Genomic DNA, 11,976 nt, shown 5'->3' on the forward strand with positions numbered 1-11,976 from the left:
TTTACTTTTCAGCTAGCATTTTATCCTGAATTTGTTTACCATACATTTTAATTTAGTCGTAGTAATTTAATACGTAGGCCTAACTGCTTAAATCAAATCAAATAAAAAAAGGAACACTAGAATGTACACTTTTACTATATTTTACGACTTTAATTTATGTTATTTGTGGTGACAGTGTCACAGTTTTTATTGTTTCAAAAATCAATGGTTAGAGTGGAATGTAAATGCCGCCTTCTACAGAAAGGTAGTTGGGTAGGCTTACTTGGTACAGTCACACTATACAGGGTGCCCAGCGTTGACTATGTCAAACTTTACCAGATTATTCGGGAGGTTAAAACAAGCAAAAAATGCATACAACATGTATCCAATCTGAAACCGTTTAGCGTATGTTTATCTGTTTGTGCTTTTTAAAAACCAAAAGGCTTTTTTATCTTTTGGCTTTTATTAAGATTAGGGCTTTAAATTAAATTAATTTTTGAATCCCTGTTAGAAATTACAAAAAATAATCACAATATTTCATTCTGTTCATATCAGAGTTTCTTATATGTAAGTAGTTCAAAGCAGCTAATAGAAACCAAAACTAAAATCATCCTTCTAAAATCAATGGTTGAAGACTAACTAATTATTCAGTAAAATGTTTACTATCTTATTAAGAATGTATTATGCGCATTAACAAAATTATTCCTCTACTTATTACAAAGCATACTTAACGAAAATGAGCACATTAAAAATAAATGACAACTCTACCTAAATTTTTGAGCAGAAAATACAGATTTACAAAGGTTTTATACCACCTTTTTTACACGTTTGAATAATTAATCATAAAATGTTTAAGGTAACCAAATATCTAAATAATAACCCTAAAAAGCTGTATGTTTTTATTTGCCAAAGCATGAATTTTGCGTTTTTCATACTATGTTTGATTTTGAATTAATACACATCCGACCTTTGCTGTTGGCATTTCAATTGTTTTCATTGCGCGAAGATTTGATCTTAGACTAACTACAAATTAACTACAATATAGTAAATTACGAATAATATAGCATGAAGTAGTAGTAATTCCCTCCATCAAAAGTGATTTTCCAACCTCAACTTCTCACGATACCCTCTCAAAGCTACAATATTGCTTCGTCAAAGTAAGGAAGACCACGAGTTTCATCTCTAACATAATTCAACGAGGTGTTTTAATATCGAAGTTTAGCTGACAAACGATAATCATACCTTTGTGAAATAAATTTAGTCCACAGTAGTCAACATCAATCAATAACAGTTTCAATATAATGTCACTTGACAAACCCAGTAATAACAAGCAGGCTCCTAGTTAAACGGCCTACTTTGATTAATGGGTTTGTCTTTTTACAAATAACTTTAGATTTTTATTATTTTGTAGTAAGGGAACATCACCACTGCTATCTTAACACAAACCTTTGAGTCAATATAACTTCCTAATAGTTTATAACACCTAAACATAAGTATACGTAAGATGGTAGCTCAGATATTGGTGAGACGAAGAATGACTTCATGGAATCAATGACGTAGGTTTGACTCCTGATGCTCACCACTGAACTGTAGAAGTACAACGGTGAACTCTTTCCCTCTACTGGTTCCTATATTTGCTGATTACAAGGGACAAACAGCCTTATGTGGATAGTTAAATCCAAGGTTAAAGAGGCCAACAACCTCCTAAACAATCGTATTGCGTATAAAATACTCCTTCCATTGATTATGACGAGATAGAAAATCATTTCCTGGCTTTTAAAGTAAGTGTCTTAACACTATAAAGCTTTAATAAACTATTATCGTACATATCAAAAGAAATAGTGTAAAAACAAAATATTTGTGTTTTTAGTTGTAGGTTGGAGAAGTTATAGATTGAATATTTTTCCTCACATTTTCCAGTTCCAACGAACGTTTTCATGAGAGTTGATTTGACACGGTTGAATGTAAAGAAACAAGTCATCACAACACCAGATTCATCACTCGTGATTGACTGATCGTGTTTACTATTACAATCTCAATGTGGCTGAGCTGATTGGAGATTGTTTGTTGAGACTGATTGGAACTTTGACTACGGACGTAAGTGTAAGACGTGTTATGTTACAGATCATGAAACAAATTAATAACATACCTTTTTTATTAAATGCATAGTAAAGAAAGAACTGAATTTTTTACATGCAGTTGAGCTTAAATACTTATGGTTCTTCTCAGTAAGGATTAACACTTACATTGCAGGAGTTGGCATTTAATTTCTTAAAGAAATATAGATGGAAGAGATTATTTATTCTACTGTGGACTGTATTGACATTAATGTAAATACACATGTAAAATGCTCAATAAATGTACTTTAAAAACAAAATATTTAACCGATCTCATACTAATCTAATTGTACTTCCAAGCATCTCTCTTGGGCAATGGGATACATTATCTTTCTCCGCTTTGGTTCTTATCCTGGAGTAATTTATTATTTATAAAGATATAAAGTGGATTCTCAAATATCTCAGAGAACATTATATACAGTGGAAAATGTACTATCGTGTTCATTTTTTCTCTGAACCCTATCACAGCAATACCATTAGTTGTCAAGATTTTGGACCATCTATCTAAAATAATTGTAATGTGCAGAAATTGAGTTTAAAATATTTGAATAAGGGACCATTTTGTGAATAATTACAATAAGAAAGATGAAAACTTAAGGCGTGTTCCTGGGAATTAAGATAACAAATTCTGTTAAACATAAGAGTGCGAAGTCGTTACAACGATAGATTTTTAAAAGTTACAATCCTTTTTCATAGTATTTCCTATATAAGTCTGAACAAAAGTTTTTCTTGACAATTGTCTAAACAAATAGCTATATTATGCTAGTATGGATGTAGTCTTTCCTTATAGAAACCAGAAAGACCAAAAAGATTTCTTAAGTTTCCTTTAAACGTATTTCGTAAATGGTAAAGCAGCAAAGAAGATAAAATTTGAGGCACACTAAAACTAGTATGCGATAACGAAACATATTCAAATAACATCGATCGATGTTATTTGACAAGGGAATTGCTAATCTTGCTTATTGAAAGTTTTACTGTTTATGTTCATGGTCGACACGTTTAATTAACGCTTTTTAAACTAAGCTTATAAGAGTATATTTCATTTCATAAACTTAACCAGCTAAAATAAATAAAATTTGTAAACGCTTTGACTATAATAAGTTCAGTTATATTATGTCATAAAGAAGTTCCTGATTTACAACTAATGTTTGGATTGACGAGCTACCACTTGCTATGCTATGGGAAGGTGTGTCATGTTATGATATGCTACGATAATATATAGCAAACTGAAGTGCATGAACAGCAGTTTTTAATTTCATTAAAGTTTATCCTAGTCCAATACTGTAGATGAGGAATAAAAACTTTAAAAAATTAAGTTGTTTTTCTGGGTTCAGACCTATTACATGTCTCTGAGGCCTAAGTGGACTAAAAACTGCAAGGTCAAAGAGGCCAACAACCTCTAAAAAAGCCAATTACGTTTATTTACTACTCGGTAATAACTTTTCTGAAAATGTATCAAATTCAAGTCTGTATTTTATTTAGGTTATAAGTTAAGCTTTCTACATTTTAATATCGTCAATGAATTTCAAGTTTTGGTGAAATCGGTTTACGATGTGGCTTCAAATACTTTCGGATAAAATATTTTATACGAGTTTAATGCATCTGTAATAAAATAATAACATAAAATGAATGTGTCACGAGGTGCAGCCCCTCTTTTATTTTTATACTAAGGTAAAACTCCTATTGGGGACATAAATTTGTGTTTTACTTCGTGAATTTCCGGAAAGTACAGTAGTTATAAATGTATATAACCTATGACTATAATTACTCTAAACAGCCTAATATGACTTTTTATTAACATCCAGGATGTTAGGCTACACCTATTACTTTTACTATGAATAACTCAAGTTGAGAGATTCTACGTATTTGGAGGTTACAAGGTTTTTAAATGTTTCTGAAGGCTTTATTATACTCTTGACAAATGATAATGTCAAATAATAGTTGGATAGTGAACCAGAAGAGACAGATTAACACTTATTTACTCCCTCACTACCCAAAGTAATCTTCAACTTCAACATGTGAAGCATTAGTCACGCTGCAGGGAAGGTTGTCTTTGAGAAATTGTACCTCAGTATTGTTCCTTATGATCTGCTACCCTAGTAAAGCATTACGATTACTTTTATACATACTTAATATAATTGTCATATTTGTAACTAAGTGATAGTTTGACTTTATAGGTGAACTTTTTGAAATGTTAAATTACAAATATTATTCATACATTCAAAACGTCTGTTGGATTTATATTTGCTGGAATAAACTTCTAAGCTATCACAGAAATCGATTAAATTGTTTAAGTATTAATGAGAAACCTAGATCTCATCTTTAAAATATTGTTTTCAGGTGAAAATTCATTAAAATTTGCCTTAACAGTTAGAAGCATTTCTGATTAAAACCATAGTTTTTTTTTCTGTTACGTAGCACTTACCTTTTGTTTAAATTACAAATCTATTTATAAACTAAAATAAATAATAAATAAAGTAAATAGTAATAAAATATTTTTAATTATTTAAAGATATTGTCCTCCTACGCATTAGTTATGAATAAATTATATTCATCAATATTCAAGGAAATTCTACCACCTTGCCAAAGGCGTTCATTGTCAATATTACATCCAATCAGGTTGAATCAATCTGGCACGGGTTTTCCCAGTCATAATTTTGTGGGATGAAATAAAAATTGCACTTTGGTCATTACATAATCCTTTGTCAACGAGAAAACTACCTATTATAGACTTTATTTATCCATAATACACCAAATATACTCGCAATAATTACATAATTGGAATTAGTGAGGTCGATACTTTATAAGTTACTTAATTATTGTGTTGCTTCCAAGAATTAATAATTTTCGTTGGATAATATTTATATTCAATATGTACAATGTTTATTCAAGAACTTAATATATTAAGAAACATACTTTTGTCCGTAAACAAATATTCTAGAACACACAAACTATGAGTTTTTCAAACAAAAAACAATAGTATTTTTTATGAAAAACTTAAAAAATATACGAGCTTTTTAAATTACTAATCAATATCTAAATAAATGACATGTAACTAACATTGTAAAACTATATATTATGCTTCGTTTCATCATATTCAGAGTGGCTTTCCTCTGTGTGAGATACAACGTAATTTTACCTTTTCAGTTGTTTACATGTTTGCTTTCAAGCTTTAATGAGTTTGCCTACACTAAACGTTCATTAAATTTGGAGAATTTTGAAATGAGATTGTTGTTTAGATTTTCTGTTTACAGATTAACAAGAATGCAATATTGCAATATTGCAATACGGTGGCACAGTTTTGTATCTAGACATTTATCATAAAAACCTAACTTTTTAAGCAATTATAAATTTTATTCTTCTCCTGGGGGACAGCCCACAAGTAGTAAGAAGAAAATCATAAAGTAAGCATCAATTCATATGGACAAAAAATTAAAGGTCTTTATTAGTAAAATACAATTCAACTAATTTAAACTTAAAAAACAACCGAGTTAAAAATTGCAGACGTTCAAAGATATCTTGAATCTGACATTTGAATTTTCTACTTAGTTGTTATTTTAAGCTCAAATTTGAGGCATTGTATTCTACTAATGAAGACCTTTAATTTGATGTTCGTATTGACCTTTGCATATGTTTATGACTTTCTTCCGACTTCTAGCAATCCCTACCCCCTCTGAGGAGGTAGCTTATAATAGCAATGCAAATTCAATGCATCTTTAGACGGCTGTCATTTTTGACTCGGTTGTACGTTTGAGTTCAAGTTTGTGGCATTGTATTTTACAAGTGTAAAGACCTTTAATTTGATGTTGCATATCAAATTATGCTTACGTTAGAGGTTTTCTTTCTTTACTCTTTGTGAATTGTCTTCCTGGAAGAGAAAAAATTCACAATTGCTTAAAAAGGTAGGTTTTTGTCATAAATATCTAGATACAAAACTGTACCACCGTATCTATGTTAGTTAAAAAAATGTTAAACGAATCCTTGACTTTTTTAACACGCTGTATGCATTATGATACAAATTGACACACTACACAACCAAAAATATACAAATTTACAAATACGATGCAAATCTTCAAAATATTGACAAACACTCAACAAAGGGGGAAAAGTCAACACAGTCATCTTATTTACTGCTGAACAATAGTCAACAAATTACCGGACACTGAAATATCAGTATGGAAATAAAACTTAATAACAGACATGATTTTTGTGGTAATGTTAACCTTTGAGTGAAAAAATTAAATATTTTCCATTGGATATGCAATTTTAAGTTGGTACATAATATACATATTGCTTAACTAGAGTTTACCAGACCAATGAATGTTATAATATATTACATGACCCTGTGTTAAAAATCATATCATCTCTATAATCATATCATCATGGAGGTTGGGTGACACGGGATTTATTTACAACAGGAATGCATTCTCATTACTGCAACCCTGATATTTCCAAATACTTTCAAAATCATTAAGCCATACATCATGTTTATTTTGTTCAACTTTTAAAACGTCTTTTGCAAGCAGCAATTGTTACACAGCAATTCAGATTATCAAATATTAATCCTATTTATTGATAATGTTTGGTTCTATTTATTAATATCATATCCTATTTCATGAAATCCTCACTTAAATTAACAACTACTCTTTGCTTGTCATGATTACACTGCATAGTTAATATATAGTTTAAACGGATTCTGTAACTGTTTTACTGTCCCAAAAGTCCCGGACTGGTTTAATATTTTCCAAACGACAACAGATAAATCAATAAGATTTGGTACATCAACACCACACCTAAGAATCTACTTTTTTAAGGAAATATCAATTTTCTGTCAAATCATGGGGACGTCCCGCAAGGAGTCAGAAGGAAATCTTAAATAGAAGCATAGGTTGACATGTACATGAAATTAAAGGTCTTTACTAGCAGAATATAATGCCGCAAATTTGAACTCAAACGGACAACCGAGTCAAGAATAACAGTGGTTCAAAGATTCATTTAATTTGCATTGCTATTATACGCTTACTCCTCGGGGGGCACAGCCCTAGGAATCGGAAGAAAATTGCTAACGTAAGCATAGGTCGATATGCACATCAAATTAAAGGTTTTCACTAGTAGATTACAATGCCGCAAATTCAAGCTCAAAAGAACGCCTGAGTAAAAAATGGCAGTCGTTCAAAGATTCAAAATGGCGGATTCAAGAAATCTTTGAACGGCTGCAATTTTTTACTCAGTTATCCGTTTGAGTTCAAATTTGCGGTATTATATTCTGCTAGTAAAGGTCTTTAATTTGATGTGCATATCAACCTATGCTTCTATTTAAGATTTCCTTCTGACTCCTTGCGGGACGTCCCCATGGTATGACAGAATATTTATAGTTCCTTAAAAAAATAGATTTTTAGGTGTGGTGTTGATGTGCAAAATCTGATTGATTTATCTGTTGTAGTTTAGAAAATATTAAACCGGTCCGGGACTTTTGGGACAGTCTGTATAAGTTCTAGTTAAAATTTGAATATTTTCCCATCAGTACATTTAACAATACAAAAAACTTATGTTATTTACCGGTTTTAACACTAGTGTTATTTGACATGCATTTAGTTTATTTTTTATTTTTGGGGAAAATATATTAAAACCTCAATATACGTCAATTAATAGTAGGAATTCAGTCTTTTATAGGGACTAAACATCACAGCCCACAACGAAGTTGTTACACTAACTACTTGGCTAATGAGACAATAAAATAAAATATGTTCACGAATCTTACAGCTTTGTACTGACAGAAAGTCAAATTAAATTATCCTCACCTTGAGAGACCACTTACGTAAAGTTTTACAATCACATTTGAAAAAAAAACGGGATTCCTTGAACCTATGTTCACATTAAGTTTACATTACGTAATAGTATTCACTATAGGACTACTTGTTTATAGTTACATATGTTTGAGTACCTACATGTTTGAAGGTAGCTGTTTACATAAAACCGTATTCGACCTCATACATAAACGAAATAGTATTACAAGTAAACACAAATCTGCTAATACTGATTTTGAAGAGTTTGAATGAATAAAAGTAATCATTTGGTCCAACTCTTATAATACTCATAATAGCCACTCTTCTGGGGACATTGTTCGTAAGTTGAACGTTATTTTTTAGTTTAACATTCTAAGTAATGTTAAGACTTATTATCCACTGAAACATCACCAGGCATACCTCTTCTACCTTTATCAATTAATCGCAATGTATCTTCATCAGCATAAAAAAATCTATAACACCGTAACTCTACAAACATGAACCAGGAAAAACGAAACAGTTGTCTACGAATATCCCAGTTATGTTAGTTACTTAAAGAAATTTACTAGTTGTGTCTTCATAAAAAAAAATAAAGTTTAATAAAAATCAAGATTATCTCACAATATAAATATTTACCTAGAGCTTATGTCTTAAAAAAGAGGTTATTTGAAAAAAAGATTTATCGGATTAAGTAGGTAGATAGAATAATTATAGAAGCTTTTTAGTAATGATTATTAGGTAGTTAACTAAATTAAGCTGTGATATCATGCTGTATGCTACTTTACGTAATATTAATGCACTTATTAGCATTACATTATTCAGTATCTACCTGAGGCCTGGCCGTGGTTGCCATGGTGAAGGTAAACATACGTATTTGAACGTCTGACGTGAAGTGATGTTTTTCATTTAACTCTGACGTAGATAGAAAATATTTAATACATTCACAGTTACTAATTGTAACACGAAAACGGCTATCATAAAAAACGAAATTACATAATGTTCAACTCTTTTCAGCAACATATGGTAATAAAATCATTGAAATCCTTGTAGAATTACAAACGGTTATCATAAAACTATTGCCTAAAAATTTAATATTCAAGGTTAACAGCTTAACTGTGACACCATCAGTATCTCAATTTTTCATGACATTGAAAACATTGAATACATTTTTGTTCAAAATTGGCCATTTCTTATTAGTGTTGCTAACTTTAAAATTTTTAAAGGAACATATGCGTGTTGAATATAAGAAATGCAATATTAAAACGTGTTTAATATTATAAATTCTTCCTTTGGAGTTACTCGTGAAGCATTTACAGCTTTTTACAACTGGGAAAAATGGCTTGGACGTTCTGCATCTTATTGCTCCTAAATGAGTGGGTTTGGAAAGGAAATTCAAAGGATAAACAAGTTTTTAAATTGCATCTACAATCTAAAAGTAGCATAGAAAACATTAAAATACAAATTCCACTCTTACAAATTGCCTTTTTTTTTCAATATGGTGGCTATTTTTTGTTGAAATACTATGTAGTTCATATATAAAAAAAAATGGAAATTCTAACACCGATATATTCTTTGTACTTTGTATTCGTTTTGGATGGAGAATGTCGTGGCCAAGCCACTTTTCCGAGGTCACACAGTACATACTAAATGAGTAATTTTAGAGAAAAAATGTAAATGTATAAATAAAAAAGTTTTTCAATATAAATTATTTATAAAAACTTGGCTAACTAGTTAAATACTTAACTAGAAAAATTGCATGACGTAAAATGTTACAAAAAATATGGGAAGTTGTTTATTTAAATTTATCTTTTAAAAAAATGGCCAACAAGTTCTTAGGTTATTCACGTATGTGAGTTTTAGGTGAATCACGTTTGAGAGGGAGACTTAATATTCATATAACATTTATTATAACATGATTGATAACAATATGAATTAATTAATTTGAATTTATTCAACCAATTAATTCTTTAATACGAAGAGCAAAACTATATAAGTTTATATTTTTGGTTGGACAACAACTATTTCTTTAGGACTACTATCAACCTCTCCCCCCCTTAAATTCAACTCCCCTAAACTTCGCGCCAAAGCTGGTGGCGGCTGAGGGATTAGGACCGCCAGGTAGGACTACATAGGTCGGGCCTGCTCACCGACCTGGCCTTCAATACGACGGAAGACTTCAATATTAAAATAAAATTCACTCATTGTAGTAGTTAGACATTTCCAGCCTATTTATCAAATATTTACGGGTAAATGATTACTTCTATAACACTATAAGCAATTTTTTTTAGAAAGGGACCTCTTCGTAAAAATTGAATAATGTTAATATATTGGGTGTTGAAAGAAAGATTTATACGTATTGCTAACAGTTTTGTAAATAATGCTAATTTAATGTAGAAACATTTACTACAAGCTATTATTATCACCTTTAAATATACTTATACTATCTGAAATAGTTCTGAACTGAAATTAATAAGTGGCAAGGGAAAGCATATTTCATAGTAAAGAACTGTAGTTGTTGTATACGGGAAACGATAATGACAGTGGAGGTACGTATTAATGAAGGAAAGTTACGCTTAAGAGTCTATCATAAAGGTCTAGTGGAATGGAGAGGATGAATCCCAGTGGGGTTTAAAGTTACTTTTAACCCTTCATAAATGTAAATATAAATATTATGCTCTTTATAAAGCAACCAGGAGCTTATAATAATATTCTATGCAATTTTGTGCTAAAATTTTAACCTATTTCAGTCTTTTCATATACTCTGTGCTAAGAGACTTGTTTCTATGTAAGCGAATTATGTTTAGTTATACTTTTGTTCGATGTACGGCTTATTAAATTTAGACATGTCATATTTTATTTCAACTTACACAACATTTTTGGGATATAATTAATTCCCAATTACTTTGTTATGTTGTAATTTTTTCCATGATTTCTAACTCTTGTAAGTATGGCTTTAAGACTAAGGAAACTTAATTGAGAAAAATATATACAGATAGTCTAAAAAAGTGGTGATACTAATGTATTCAGGGCTTTCAACTCGGTTAATCTTTTAGTAAGGTGTTAATTTTACGTGATCTTATATTCAGTCTTCTTTAATTCAAACAACTTTTATTGATTAATTATTTTAATTAACACCGTTTGTAAGTTCTAATTAAATTTAAAAAAAATTAAACATGCCTGCATTGAGGTCGGTGGTAAAGCATAAATTTTTTATTTTGAATAACACAAAAAATGTGTATAAGGCAATGAGTTACACGGTCTTATTACCCTACCTCTTTTACCCCTGATCTTGTTGAGGGCAATCTTTATTTATGAAAAAATTTAAAGTTCCCTTATCAAATCTGGTGTTTACTTTTAAAATGTGTGGAATCTCAAACAATTAGATTAATTTTGATTTATCTTCCGAAAGATAACAACGCACCAGCTAGACAAACTAATGATTATCTGAAGTTAGCAAAATATTTAACGACCTTCACTTACTGTATTTTCCTATTCGATGACAATAGGCTACTACGCTTATTCTTTTCCCATTGTCCCATGTATACGGATCTTTATGAACAGTGAATTGTAAACAGAAGATAGTTACACGAAGACGCATGTAATCCCAACACCAGATTCATCACTCGTGATTGACTGATCGTGTTTACTATTACAATCTCAATGTGGCTGAGCTGATTGGTGATTGTTTGTTGAGACTGATTGCAACTTTGACTACGGACGTAAGTGTAAGACGTGTGGCGTAAGTAAAAGAGGTCGTGTCTTTGTTTTTTAATATTCTTGTCTTCGATTATATATTATGCTCGTATAAATTAAAGACCGTAAAACCTGTATAATACTACGTGATATACTTTTTGCTAATAGTGAGTACTAAACAACATATCCTTACGGTTATTTTGAAGATAGGTTATTTTAAAAAGACTATATATTTTTGAAGTTGAAGCTAAAAAATGTCAATATTTGATTTTTTTCGCTAGAGTATTTCATAATGGCTATTTTTTAAATATTTAAGACTTATCAACTTTAGAATACTGTAGATCAAATAGACTATGTTTTTAATTTTGAAAATAATCATCGTACGTACAATAATATTGATG

Source organism: Macrosteles quadrilineatus, unplaced genomic scaffold (genome assembly GCF_028750875.1).
Source record: "Macrosteles quadrilineatus isolate MER2022 unplaced genomic scaffold, UCM_ALF_1.0 Scaffold_9__3_contigs__length_116548681, whole genome shotgun sequence".
Taxonomy (NCBI): domain Eukaryota; kingdom Metazoa; phylum Arthropoda; class Insecta; order Hemiptera; family Cicadellidae; genus Macrosteles; species Macrosteles quadrilineatus.